Source organism: Mustelus asterias, unplaced genomic scaffold (assembly GCF_964213995.1).
Source record: "Mustelus asterias unplaced genomic scaffold, sMusAst1.hap1.1 HAP1_SCAFFOLD_2153, whole genome shotgun sequence".
Taxonomy (NCBI): Eukaryota; Metazoa; Chordata; class Chondrichthyes; order Carcharhiniformes; family Triakidae; genus Mustelus; species Mustelus asterias.
In genome coordinates this window covers 30,710-45,005 of record NW_027592098.1, presented here as the reverse complement: position 1 = coordinate 45,005, position 14,296 = coordinate 30,710, and the positions used below count along the sequence as shown (strand labels likewise).

The 14,296-nt window shown below is 45.2% G+C and overlaps 1 protein-coding gene across 2 annotated transcripts in view; it reads right to left on the bottom strand.

Annotated features, from left to right (window-relative positions):
* LOC144489410 (rho guanine nucleotide exchange factor 7-like) overlaps positions 1-14,296 on the bottom strand; it is a 53,695-nt gene that overhangs the window by 12,336 nt on the left and 27,063 nt on the right. The window lies entirely within an intron of this gene.

The window sequence follows — 14,296 nt, the reverse complement described above, 5'->3', positions numbered from 1 at the left end:
AAATGATAATATGTAATTAGCTTTCCCAATTACTTGTTGTACATGTAGACTGATCTTTTGTGATTCATGCTAGAATTTCAAGAGCTCTGCAATCTCTCACCGTTTAGATCAGAAACTTCTTTCTAATTCTTCTCGATAAAATGAACAATTTCACATTTTTCCTCACAGTATACTGCATTTGTTAGATCTTTGCCCACTCACCTAACCTGTCCAAGTCCCTTTGTAACCTCCTTACGTCCTCTTCACAACGTAGCTACCTTTCTTTGTATCATCTTAATTCACTTTTAGAACGTGATATTTTTCCTCTAATTTGTCCACTGAGGAGTTGACTGGAAGAATGTAGATAGGAAATGTAGAACTGGATCACACAATCGGGTAAATGCTATTCATATTTTCAATTTAAAACTGATGGGAGGTCAGCCCAGGATGCAGGAAATCTAACATAGCATCTACTTATTAGCTAGAAACAATATTCACATCTCCATACAGAATAGACTTTCTCCCATGACAGGGGTCTGCTTTCAGGTTCTGCAATAACTCAGGATAAGGTTGGAATAGACAGTAATAGATATGGTGGGCTGTGGAGACAGACACGAGCTGAATGATGGGTTTCTATTCTGGAATATTTTAAACTCAGCAACGCCTTGCTTGTCAGGCCACAAGACTGGTGAATTTCAGATTGACAAAACTTAACATACAAAGAAATCAATGCTCTTATAAAGGCATATTTTATTTAAACTGTATTTTACAACGGAAGTGAAATTATTTATAAAACCAACACTTGGGTGTGATATATGCAAATCACAAGGAAGCAACAATACACACACTGTACATATGCAGCACTCAGATATACACAGATTGCTTATTCAAAGGCATTTTACCCTTAAAGCTGGTTTTCACCAACAATCACCCATCACTGACAAATCGCACAGTACAAAAGCTATTGTGCATACAACAGGACACCCCATGTTGTGTTTGGTAGAAAGTTGTCTTGTGCAACAAGACAAGTTATCCAATCTCACCTCATGCTAACACCGTCTTCCTAAATCGTAGTAATAATTCACTCACTCGTTTTACCATTTAGCTTGTAATAATAACCGAAAAATATTCAGCTCAAGTTAACCAGAAACCTTCCATTATACCCTGCTGGTATAACTCGTCAAATCAATGACCTTGAACCATCACTGTTTATACACAACAGCAAGGCTTAATTCTTCAGTATAAAGAAAGTGGATAATTGAGCAGCAATCACTTTTAATTACATCAAAAAACAAATAATACAGCAGAACAGAACTTATACCAATAAATCAGGGCATCCAAAATACAGCCCTGCAACTTCATATAACTGTGAGCCGAACAGGCCCAGGAAATCCATCGCTCTAAATATCTCACCCGTCCCCTGGCTGTCCACTTGGAATTGATTGGGCCTGGCGGTTTGGAGTCGGCTGTTTTTAATGCCGTTACCTCAGTTGTGAATAAATCCTAAATCTACACACCCAGCAGGGCTACCATCACAATATGCTGGGGTCCGTTTCACACTTTAATTTCCGCTTACTAAGAACTAAACTAAGACTGGCCAAGTGTAAGGATAACACAGCCCGCAGATACAGGAGACTTCACAGCCTACCATCTGGGTGGGAACTGAGTGTTTATCCCAGAGATGAAAGGCCTCTCTAATTGTTAACCAGTGGTGATGACCAATCAAAGTCAATCAGTGCCAGAAATATCATTGAGATAGGGACAAACAGCAAGCTCACCAAGACATTTCAAGGAGCATCAAGACCCCATCATGGATCAATTCCAAAAACTGGGATCAAATCATGTCAGAGTTTCCAGATATAAGGGAACAAATGGGAAAATGAATTTATGGTTCACAATTTTAACCCCCAAAGTTGACTTTGGTTGGCCAAAGATGTGCAGGTTAGGTGGAGCCATGGTAAATTGCTCCTTAGTGGCAGGGGAATTAGCAGGGTAAACACATGGGGTTACGGGGATAGGGCCTGTGTGGGATTGTTGTCAGTGCAGGCTCGATGGGCTGAATGGCCTCCTTCTGTGCTGTAGGGATGCTGTGATTCCATGATGTGGTCATGGTTCATGATTCCAGGATCACCAGAGGTTAACTATTAGAGAGGCCTTTCATCTCTCAGATGAGCACTCAAAAGAAGCAGTATTATATCCAAATTTAACACAGTCTGTGAATACATTATTCTGTGTTGAATTTACCACATTTCCAGCCACTGTTTTATAATGCCCAGTGGATTAAATGGATCAGTAAAACCAACTGGCAGGAAGTTTTTCAGGTGTAGAATGAGTTAAGAGTTCCTGACAGAGTACCATGTGTGATGGGAGTGTGCATCAGGAAATCAGGGAGAGTTTGATGCACCACCTTCCAGATGTTAACATGCCCCCATTATGCAAGCCTTTGTACTGGAACACTGACTGCAAATTGATTGCATTAATCTGGTCTTTCTCTCACTTGGCCAGTAACCCAGAGATCGTGAGTTCAGATATCGCCAGGGCGAGGTGTGAAATGAAATCTGATCACTTCTGGGCTGTTTTGGAAAAGTTTCCCCTGAAATCTGTTGCATTGTTGTCAAAACTCTATCACTTAACTAAACTCTTCAGGAAGATGAACCTGCTGTCCTTATCTGGTCTGTCCGAGGCAACATTCCAATCAATCCCAAAAGACACAGAGGTGGTGAGTCAGCCTTTCCTCACACATGAGACTTGCATGCGCCACAGAGTTAATTACATGCCAAGAATCTTCAGGAAAAACTAATTATTCTACTCGATACAGAAATTGAACAATTGCATTGAAAGAGTTGAATGCACCGCGGGTGTTGAAGTTTTGACCCGAGTGCAGCAAACGGTGAGGAGTTAGTCGATGCTGCCTGCACAGATTCTACCCTTAAACAGCAACTTTCACTGTGAAACAGGGGTCTGAACAATTGCTTCGTACCAATTTACAAAAGCATCACACAATACCGCTAACAAGCATTCCAATAAATAAGTGACCTTTTACCAAACACCCTGCATCAATGAAAGCACCGAAAAAGCGACTTTCCAAAAAGTCTATTCATTAAGTAATAAGTTACTCTGTTTGGCTACAAGTTCTCAGAAAGAATTATATTTTGTGTGTATTAAAGAAATCAGATCAATGGGAAAAATCAATGCAAGGATCTTTGGGTTTCGGGAATGTTTTTAATTAAGTTGCTTGCATCACCAGCCTTGTTTTAACAGTCAGCAGATCCTCCTGATAAAATGAGGCGTTTAACAACCTGCCTTTTCTTTCAGAAACACTGTTTTTGAAGTGAATGGTTTTTCAGACTTGCTCCTTTAGTTCAGCACAGAATAAAAGTTACTCAAGTGGTAAAAACGTAATGCATAATTCAAGTGTAACTTCTTTCTTTAAAAATTGCTTTGATCAGTCTTTAGCTACACACAAAAGACACAAAGCAGTTTATGAAGCATACAAAATAATGACAGCAAAACTTCAACAATGAGAAAGGTTACAGATATCAAGGCAGTCGAGTCACTGGAGAGATTAAAGCCACATTTCTAATTTTTAAGCCAATTGGACAGTGGGTAGGAAACAATCACAGCAGCTCCAGTCACAACGATTAAAAGCCAATCACTTCACTATTCGCTATGAGAGCAGAGAAGACTTTTCAAAAGCCAAAAAAGGATAAAATCTGTTCTTCACTGAGCTCATCCAAAACCTATACTCAAACCAGCACAAAGCCCTGCTCATCCATCAGCACTGGGCCCAATGACCAACACCATCTCCAATCCCTGTGTGGCCTCACCCTCTCCCCACCCCCACAACCACCTCAGGCTCTCCAACCCTCAGAACTCTGCATTCTTCAACTCTGGCACATCCTGATTTTAACTGCTCAACCATTGGCAGATGCACCTTCCTCGATTTCAACCTGAAGTTCTGGAACTCCCTTCCTAATCCTCTCTGTCTCAATATCTCTCGACAGCAAGCACAGGCTCCTTAATATTCCACCTCTTTGACCATGCATTTGGTTACTACTTCAAATGTCTCCTTCTTGGTGTCATTTCTTGGCTGATTTTGCACTGGTAAAACCACCCCAGGAATGAACAACGCAAAAGAGCGATACATGCTACAAATGAAAATTGTTTTTATGACACGGGATGTATTTACATGAAGGTGAATGGGTCCATTGCTAAAGTTCTAAAGCGGGATTTTATAAACGGACATCCCAGAAAGGAGCCTCTGGTGGAAGACACTCGTCACAGTATTGACAGGTTCATCCCACCGTTCAGCCAGTTTACTGTCAGTGCACAATACTGCAATTCATTCAATAATTTATAGACAACTTAAATTGAGCAGCATCACTTCCCCCTGTCCCACAACAGGCAGCATCACTTCCCCCTGTCCCACAACAGGCAGCATCACTTCACACTGCCCCACAACAGGCAGCATCACTGTACACTGCCCCACAACAGGCAGCATCACTTCACACTGCCCCACAACAGGCAGCATCACTGTACACTGTCCCACAACAGGCAGCATCGCTTCACACTGTCCCACAACAGGCAGCATCACTGCACACTGTCCCACAACAGGCAGCATCACTGCACACTGTCCCACAACAGGCAACATCACTGCACACTGTCCCACAACAGGCAGCATCACTGCACACTGTCCCACAACAGGCAGCATCGCTTCACACTGTCCCACAACAGGCAGCATCGCTTCACACTGTCCCACAACAGGCAGCATCACTGCACACCGTCCCACAACAGGCAGCATCGCTTCACACTGTCCCACAACAGGCAGCATCGCTTCACATTGTCCCACAACAGGCAGCATCGCTTCACACTGTCCCACAACAGGCAGCATCGCTTCACACTGTCCCACAACAGGCAGCATCGTTTAACACTGTCCCACAACAGGCAGCATCACTTCCCCCTGTCCCACAACAGGCAGCATTGCTTCACACTGTCCCACAACAGGCAGCATTGCTTCACACTGTCCCACAACAGGCAGCGTCGCTTCGCACTGTCCCACAACAGGCAGCATCACTGCACACTGTCCCACAACAGGCAGCATCGCTTCACATTGTCCCACAACAGGCAGCATCGCTTCACGCTGTCCCACAACATGCAGCATCGCTTCACACTGTCCCACAACAGGCAGCATCGCTTCACAGTGACCCACAACAGGCAGCATCGCTTCACACCGTCCCACAACAGGCAACATCACTTCACACTGACCCACAACAGGCAGCATCACTTCCCCCTGTCCCACAACAGGCAGCATCGCTTCACAGTGACCCACAACGGGCAGCATCACTTCACACCGTCCCACAACAGGCAACATCACTTCACACTGACCCACAACAGGCAGCATCACTTCCCCCTGTCCCACAACAGGCAGCATCGCTTCACACTGTCCCACAACAGGCAGCATCACTGCACACTGTCCCACAACAGGCAGCATCGCTTCACACTGTCCCACAACAGGCAGCATCACTGCACACTGTCCCACAACAGGCAGCATTGCTTCACACTGTCCCACAACGGGCAGCATCACTTCCCCCTGTCCCACAACAGGCAGCATCGCTTCACACTGTCCCACAACAGGCAGCATCACTGCACACTGTCCCACAACAGGCAGCATCGCTTCACACTGTCCCACAACAGGCAGCATCGCTTCACACTGTCCCACAACAGGCAGCATCACTGCACACTGTCCCACAACAGGCAGCATTGCTTCACACTGTCCCACAACAGGCAGCATTGCTTCCCCTTGGGCCACAACAGGCAGCGTCACTTCACATTCTCCCACAACAAGCAGCATCACTTCACACTGTCCCACAACAGGCAGCGTCGCTTCGCACTGTCCCACAACAGGCAGCATCACTTCACACTGTCCCACAACAGGCAGCATCGCTTCACACTGTCCCACAACAGGCAGCATCGCTTCACACTGTCCCACAACAAGCAGCATCACTTCACACTGTCCCACAACAGGCAGCATCACTTCACACTGTCCCACAACAGGCAGCATCACTTCACACTGTCCCACAACAGGCAGCATCACTTCACACTGTCCCACAACAAGCAGCATCACTTCACACTGTCCCACAACAGGCAGCATCACTTCACACTGTCCCACAACAGGCAGCATCGCTTCACACTGTCCCACAACAGGCAGCATCGCTTCACACTGTCCCACAACAGGCAGCATCGCTTCACACTGTCCCACAACAGGCAGCATCGCTTCACACTGTCCCACAACAGGCAGCATCGCTTCACACTGTCCCACAACAGGCAGCGTCGCTTCACACTATCCCACAACAGGCAGTGTCGCTTCCGTCTGTCCCACAACCGGCAGCATCGCTTCACACTGTCCCACAACAGGCAGCATCGCTTCACACTGTCCCACAACAGGCAGCATCGCTTCACACTGTCCCACAACAGGCAGCATCACTGCACACTGTCCCACAACAGACAGCATCGCTTCACACTGTCCCACAACAGGCAGCATCGCTTCACACTGTCCCACAACAGGCAGCATCGCTTCACACTGTCCCACAACAGGCAGCATCGCTTCACATTGTCCCACAACAGGCAGCATCGCTTCACACTGTCCCACAACAGGCAGCATCGCTTCACACTGTCCCACAACAGGCAGCATCACTGCACACTGTCCCACAACAGACAGCATCGCTTCACACTGTCCCACAACAGACAGCATCGCTTCACACTGTCCCACAACAGGCAGCATCGCTTCACACTGTCCCACAACAGGCAGCATCGCTTCACACTGTCCCACAACAGGCAGCATCGCTTCACATTGTCCCACAACAGGCAGCGTCGCTTCACACTGTCCCACAACATGCAGCATCGCTTCACACTGTCCCACAACAGGCAGCATCGCTTCACACTGTCCCACAACAGGCAGCATCGCTCCCTGCTGTCCCACAACAGACAGCGTTGCTGCACACTGTCCCACAACAGGTAGCGTTGCTTCACACTGTCCCACAACAGGCAGCGTCACTTCACATTCTCCCACAACAAGCAGCGTCGCTTCACATTGTCCCACAACAGGCAGCGTCGCTTCACACTGTCCCACAACAGGCAGCATCGCTCCCTGCTGTCCCACAACAGACAGCGTTGCTGCACACTGTCCCACAACAGGCAGCATTGCTTCACACTGTCCCACAACAGGCAGCATCGCTTCACACCGTCCCACAACAAGCAGCATTGCTTCCCCTTGGCCCACAACAGGCAGCGTCACTTCACATTCTCCCACAACAAGCAGCATCGCTTCACACTGTCCCACAACAGGCAGCGTCGCTTCACACTGTCCCACAACAGGCAGTGTCGCTTCACACTGTCCCACAACAGGCAGTGTCGCTTCACACTGTCCCACAACAGGCAGCATCACTTCACACTGTCCCACAACAGGCAGCATCGCTTCACACTGTCCCACAACAGGCAGCATCGCTTCACACTGTCCCACAACAGGCAGCGTGACTTCAGTATGACACAGATGACGAATGGAACACTTAAAAGACAGATTTACACTTTGAAAATGTAAATTAATCACACATTTGTCAGTTCGAATGTTTGTGAGTCATATACGGTTTAAAATGTTAAACTGTGCACCAACACGGTCACGAATAACCTGACACGCTCTCAATGATCATTTACTTGTTATAACGCCCTCCAACGGCCAGCCAATTGAACAATTTGTAAAGAACAACATTGCTGTGGGGAGAATGAGAAAACACAGGGGAGTGGCAGCAATTGGACAGCTCTTTCGATCAGCTGACTCTGACTTGATGGCCTCCTTCTCTGCTGTAAAATCTATGATTCTGTGAGTTAGAACACTTTTTTAGTCATTTGTGGGACACGGGCGTCACTGGCTGTGCCAGCATTTATTGCCCATCCCTAGTTGCCCTTGGAGGGCAATTGAGTCACCCACATTGCTGTGGCTCTGGAGTCACATGTAGGCCAGACCGGGGTAAGGACGGCAGATTTCCTTCCCTAAAGGACATTAGTGAACCAGATGGGTTTTTGCGACAATCGACAATGGTTTCATGGTCGTCAGTAGATTCTTAATTCAAGATTTTTAAAAATTGAATTCAAATTCCACCATCTGCCGTGGCGGGATTCGAACCCGGGTCCCCAGAACATTAGCTGAGTTTCTGGATTAAGAGAGTCTGGTGATAATACCACTGGGCCATCGCCCCCCCACACCTCTGAGGCAGATATATTCATTATGCTATCCAGAAAACTGTCGAGTATAATTAATAATTTTCTTCCATCCACTTTGCGACTTCAACCAAAAGAAAAGCAAATTCCTCTCGTCTCTGTAACCAAGGTTTCCGTGGGATTCGTGCGCAAAGCATGCGGTCGGAAACAGACCATTTCTGAGATGGACAATCTCGCTAGCAAGCCACTAATGAAGGAGGAAAAGAGGCTCGATCCCATTTTCATTTAAAAAGCAATTTTACCTCAGCTCTCCAAATAAGAGCTGCATTTGCAAGGCCTAGAATGCCAGATATTGCAATTTGCATCTCCCAGTGAGCTGAATCTACACTTACAAATTCCACATCTGCTGGTCAAGTCAGTCCCTGAAGGATGGGGTGTGATTGTAACAACAGCCTTACCCAAATTCACCATTTACCAACTCCTGCACAGGAAACTTGCAACATTCTCTCCTAACTAACTTCAACAGTTGCAATTAACAATAGCCTCTGTGAATGAAACAACAGCAACTTGTAATCCCGTCCCCCTTTGTTACAATTTAGCCTCCTGTCATCTTCATATCATGACCAATCCAAATAGATTTTACACTTGGCTCTGTTAGATTGTGAATTTTCGCAAGGAGCAGATCATTAGGAGGGGTTCTCCTGTGATGAGAGGCTGAGTAAATTAGGTCTATATTCTCTGGAGTTTAGAAAAATCAGAGGCTACCTCACTGAAACCTACAGAACTCCGGAGGGATTTGACAGGGTGAATGCTGAGATTGTTTCCATTGGTCGGGGAATCTAAAACATGGGAGCGACACTCTCAGGATAAGGAACCAATCATTTAGGACAGAGATGAGAAGAAATGTCTTCACTCAGTGCTGTGAACCTCTGGAATTTGGTTGTGGATGAGGCATTCTTGAATACATTTTAGGCTGGGAGAGACAGATTCTTGTCCTTTCCTGGAATTAAGGGATATGGGGAGGGAGCGGGAAGGTGGACCAGAATCCAAAGATCAGCCATGATCGTACTGATGGTGGAGCAAGCTCGATGGGCCGAATGGTCTACTCCTGCTCCTATTTCTTGTGTTCAGTGTCATTAGCTGTCACTGAGGAACAGCAAGGTAACGTCTAATTCAACACTGTCAGAGTATTATGATGCAATGATAAGAAATCAGTTGATGTACATTGCAGTTGTGAGAAAGTCAGGTGTTTCACCTTTAGCTCCTCAGTCCCCCATTCGAGACACAATTTGAGTTGTGCAGACTACCTGTTGTTGTTGGATATTCCACAAAAGATTCAACTGGAATTGCAGAAGGTGGAACTTTTGGTAGTTTTAAAAAGTTTTGGAAACCAGTGAGTATTTGTTGTCTGAGATGGTATCATACAAAAGCACGAATCCACTTCTACCTAATCCCTTTCTTTTCAGTTTTAACGCACTTAAATTAAACTACCTTTGTTTAAATAGGAGAGATATTTAAAAGGCGAGTTACCAGCACTCCCAGTGATTTCCACCAATCAACCTCTGTACATTCTCCGGATACTGTGGCCGATCAGTGTTCTCTTACTATGAAGCATACAAATTGGCATTGTGTAGTATTTGACAAGTGTAGAACATTAATTAATACTCCTACGGCAGAACTCTAGGCCTTTCAGTGGGTTTCTATAGTGAATGGAGGATCATTTGATACACAGAAGTCTTCAAAGCTTTGGTACAGGGGGAATTTCGAGCAGTGGCCTGAATAAGCCTCTGCCACATCCTTAGCGAGTGAAGTGCTGCAGCCAGTTCACAGTCAGAAATCCCAGCCTCCAACCTTTCCAGTGGTCTGCGGTACAACATTTTACTGAAGTTTTCTGTGTAATCTAACAAATCTCGGTATCTGTACAACCAGAAATTTTAGTCTAGCTTTGGGTGGGAAAATGCCACTCTGTGCATTCAGTGCCACCTACAGCAGACATGTATACAACAGGCCTGTAATTTTAATCTAATCAAACTCGTAAGAATCGCACACTCATAATACCTAATTACTATCAAAATATTGTTCAATGAGATGTTACTACTATCAACAAGGTCAACAGAAGGCAGGATATTCCTGAACTGCCGAACAAAAGGATGCACAAGAATGTGAAAAGTACCATTTAGGCAAGATTTGCATCTGACAAAAAAACTCAATTACTGAACAAGATAATTCTGTCTTTCTGCCTCCAATACTCACTTCCTCCTCCTGGTCAGTTTGCTCCTCTCCCCCATGCTTGATCATCAAGGCCCTTCTGGTCCTCGCTGGGCCCTAATCACTACAGGTTGTGGTCACCATCTGCACCTGCCCCTGGTTGTCCATTCAACATGTGCAGATCTGGACATGCAAGCAAGCTATTCAACCACAGAGTCCTGCACACAGCTTACCCAAAGTACACATCTGCAAGGAGGTCCAGTGGGCACCATGCAGGAGCAGGAATCCTGGCTGATGTCCTCCTCCCTTGCCCAGGATACTGAGGCCAACCAGCTGAAGTCAGCAGAGACCAATGGAAGAGGAGTGTTTGTGTGCCCCCCCTGACTCACCATCCAAGGAGGGGGGGGGGAGGGGGGGGGGGGTGTGTGGTGGAATGGAACCGCCTTGGACAGGAGCTATAAAATACTTTTCTTTGACATTAACATGAGGACACAGTATAGCAGGGAAACGTCACCAAACAACAAATTAACACAACAAGCAATTCTTAAAAACTGGACATGTCCTTAGTTCTGGTGCGAGATATACGAACAACAGCTTTTACGAGTTGCTGATCCCATTCGATAACTGTGGGCCAGCCAGATACTGTCATAATCAGAGTCTTCAGACAGATCAGCAGGCTCCAAGCGGGAGAGGCTGCTTCGACGGGCCGGGGAATCCAGGCTTGATAGATCATCGTCACTCAAAACATGATTATGCATCAAGTCAGTGCCTTGCCATGCTGAGGTGGAGGGGTGGGTGGCAGGATGGATGGATGGCGATGGGTGCATTGCCAGGGCAAGGTCAGGGGGAAGGGGGGATCGGGATAATGGGGAAAGAAAGTAACAGATGTAAAGGTGAAATTAAAGCAAAGGTGGAGTGAAGACAAGAAGGAGAGAAAAAAAATCTGTTAGGCAAGAGACAAATTCTACAGCAGGGTTAGTTTCAGAAGGCGCTCCCATCTTCAGATCAAAACATTTCAATACATTGAAAATGCATTAAATAGCAGATTAAAGACTGATCCATTAATCTCTCGTGCACCCCCCCCCCCCCCCCCCCCCCCCTCCCACCCCCAAGCAGGAACCACAAATTTAGACACACGGCTGGTTAAAAAGTTGTAGAAACATCAAGAATGCAAAAGAAAGTTGATTTTAAGAAATCTAACCACAGATTGACTTTGACGCTCTGGGTTAGTACCGAAACTGCTGCAAAGGATGGAACAGAATTAGATGTTTGCGGGACATGGTTTATGAAGCTATAGGAAAGCAAGTGTGTTATTACGGTTGTCAGTAATGGTTCAGGTCAATGCAAAGTTGGATTTAATAAATCTGCGTTCACTGGTGTAGAAAGCCCTCTGATTATCAAAGTTCCAGGAGAAATCATTAAACTTCCACAACCTGTTGGGATTAATCATTTAATCTCTCCCTTGATTTAAAAACATTCCCATAATGTGATTGCTGTTGGCACTGAGGGAAAGGGAAGGGCCAAGGTTGAAAATATCACCAATTTCCAGTGTCAGCCAGGGCAGCAAGGCCATGAGCTTGACTCTCGGAATCAAAACAGCTGGAGGGCCAAGGAAACGAGGGAGCAGGGGGGAGGAAGGTCAAGGATTAAAGAAGCTGAGGCCAGGCACATCCTGGGTTACTGATCACAGTAAGAGTTTTAACAACACCAGGTTAAAGTCCAACAGGTTTATTTGGTAGCAAACACCATTAGCTTTCGGAGCGCTGCTCCTTCGTCAGATAGAGTGGAAATGTGCTCTCAAACAGTGCACAGAGACACAAAAATCAAGTTACAGAATACTGATTAGAATGCGAATCCCTACAGCCAACCAGATCTTAAAGGTATCTTTAAATTAGACAGGGTCTAGAATATAGCGTGTGTACACACTGAGAGAAACACAAAGTGCTGCAAATACTCAGCAGATCAGACAGTATCTGAGAGACAGAAACAGAGTTAATGTTTTAGGTCAAAGACCTTTATCAGAACTGGAAAAAGTTAGAAATGTAACACATTTCAAGCAAATGGAAAGGAGAGGGGAGGAAACAATATAAGGGAAGGTGTGTGATAGGGTGGAAGACAGGAGAGATTAAATGATAAAAGGGATGATGGTGAAAGGTAAAGAGAGACTGAGACAAGAATAAAAACAAGACAGGTCTCGGGGCAGTGTAAATGAAAAAACAGAATCATTCCCAGCACCTGCTGACTAGGAGCAGAGGTTATGATCTGTTGAACTCAATGTTGAGCCGGGAAGGTTGTAAGGACATCATTATAATTCTCTGGCCCACCCCCACTCTCTGTCCTTAGCCTCCAAAACTCTTCCAAAGAAGGTGAGCAGAACTCTGAAGAATGGGGCACTCATTTTTCGACAGAACATTGCAATCTCCCACGATCAACATCGAGTTCAACGGCTGCAGATCATGATCTCTGCTCCGTTTTTTCGGACAGTGAGTGTTAGTAATGATTCTGCAGTGAACGTTGACATCTCCTCTAGACCCAGCTTTCTGTTTCTTTTCTTGTCCCATCAGCATCTCCTCTGCCTTGCACCATCATCCCTTCTGTCTTAATCTCTCCTCTCTTCCACCCTCTCACCGATTTTCCTTTTGCTCCTTCCTCCTCCCCTTTCCACATTAATCTATCTGTCTGAATGTTAGAAAATTACTTATGTAGATTGCAATCAGCGAAACAAAATGTGCAAGTAATAGACCAAGAGTTTCAAAGCTGGTCTCAATGTTAAGCTAATACTAACCAAAAGAATTGGAATATACCTGAATATTATACTGTCTGGCCATTCTATGCCATTTAAATCTCTGTCCAGTTACACGAATGACGGTGTCAATGTTTAATTACCATTATCAAATACCAAACCTATTACAACAGTTGGCCTGATTCCCACAAAACAAGGGGGTCAGTTCTTCAGATTAAAGACAGTGAAATCGGGAAGTCTGTGGCCCAAAAAGCTGTGGATACTGGGGATAAGCTGGAATGTTCAAGACTCAGATTGATGGATTTCTGTTGGGTAAAACTATCAGGAGTTACGGAGCTACGGTGGTTTTTGGAACCGAGGTACAGATTAAATATGATCTAACTCAATGACAGAATGGGCTTGAGGTGCTGAATGACTACCCACTGTTTCGATATTATTTAGCTTCAAAACACACATCATTTGACTTTACAATCACCAAATTAAAGGTTGTCCTTTATTAATAAACTATAGGCAGGTCTTTAAACCATTCATGGCATTGATTTTTAAAAGGCTCAATTTGCAATGATCAATATTAACCCTTCACTTTCAAACTGACTTCAAAATTACAGTAAAGTCAATTTTCAGGAAGTCAGCCACTTGATTGCTGGAACTGATATCTCCATGATTCTTTATGTCAAACTTTGCTCAAATTTAATAATGTGATTTATGTATAAAACACCAGCCTGTCTGCAATGAGGTAACGAAAGGCTATCTGACACACTGTCTCACATCCAGTTATAAGGATGATTCTTTTAAGTTGTGCTTGCAGAAGATGCTGCTCCTGTTGGATATACAAGGGCTCAGTGTCAAGGACGTCTGTTGTTTCATTGGGGTTTCATGCTCACTGACAGCAAACAGGAGCACAGATTCAGAAAATCCCCCAGGAGTTGCATTCATTAATCAGTTCTATTTGTTATTAGATTCTGCAATACACTGCCCAAAATCAGAGTGATGAAAGACAGATCAGTTCTAACTATTGCACTGAGATTGGAGTGTTTGGAATGGACTGCACAGGGAGGTGACTGGATTTGACAAGATTAAATAAATGTGGAATGGACAGGCATTTAAGAATATAAATTGGACGCTCAGAAGGAGCTGTGTTCCGTGTTAAAG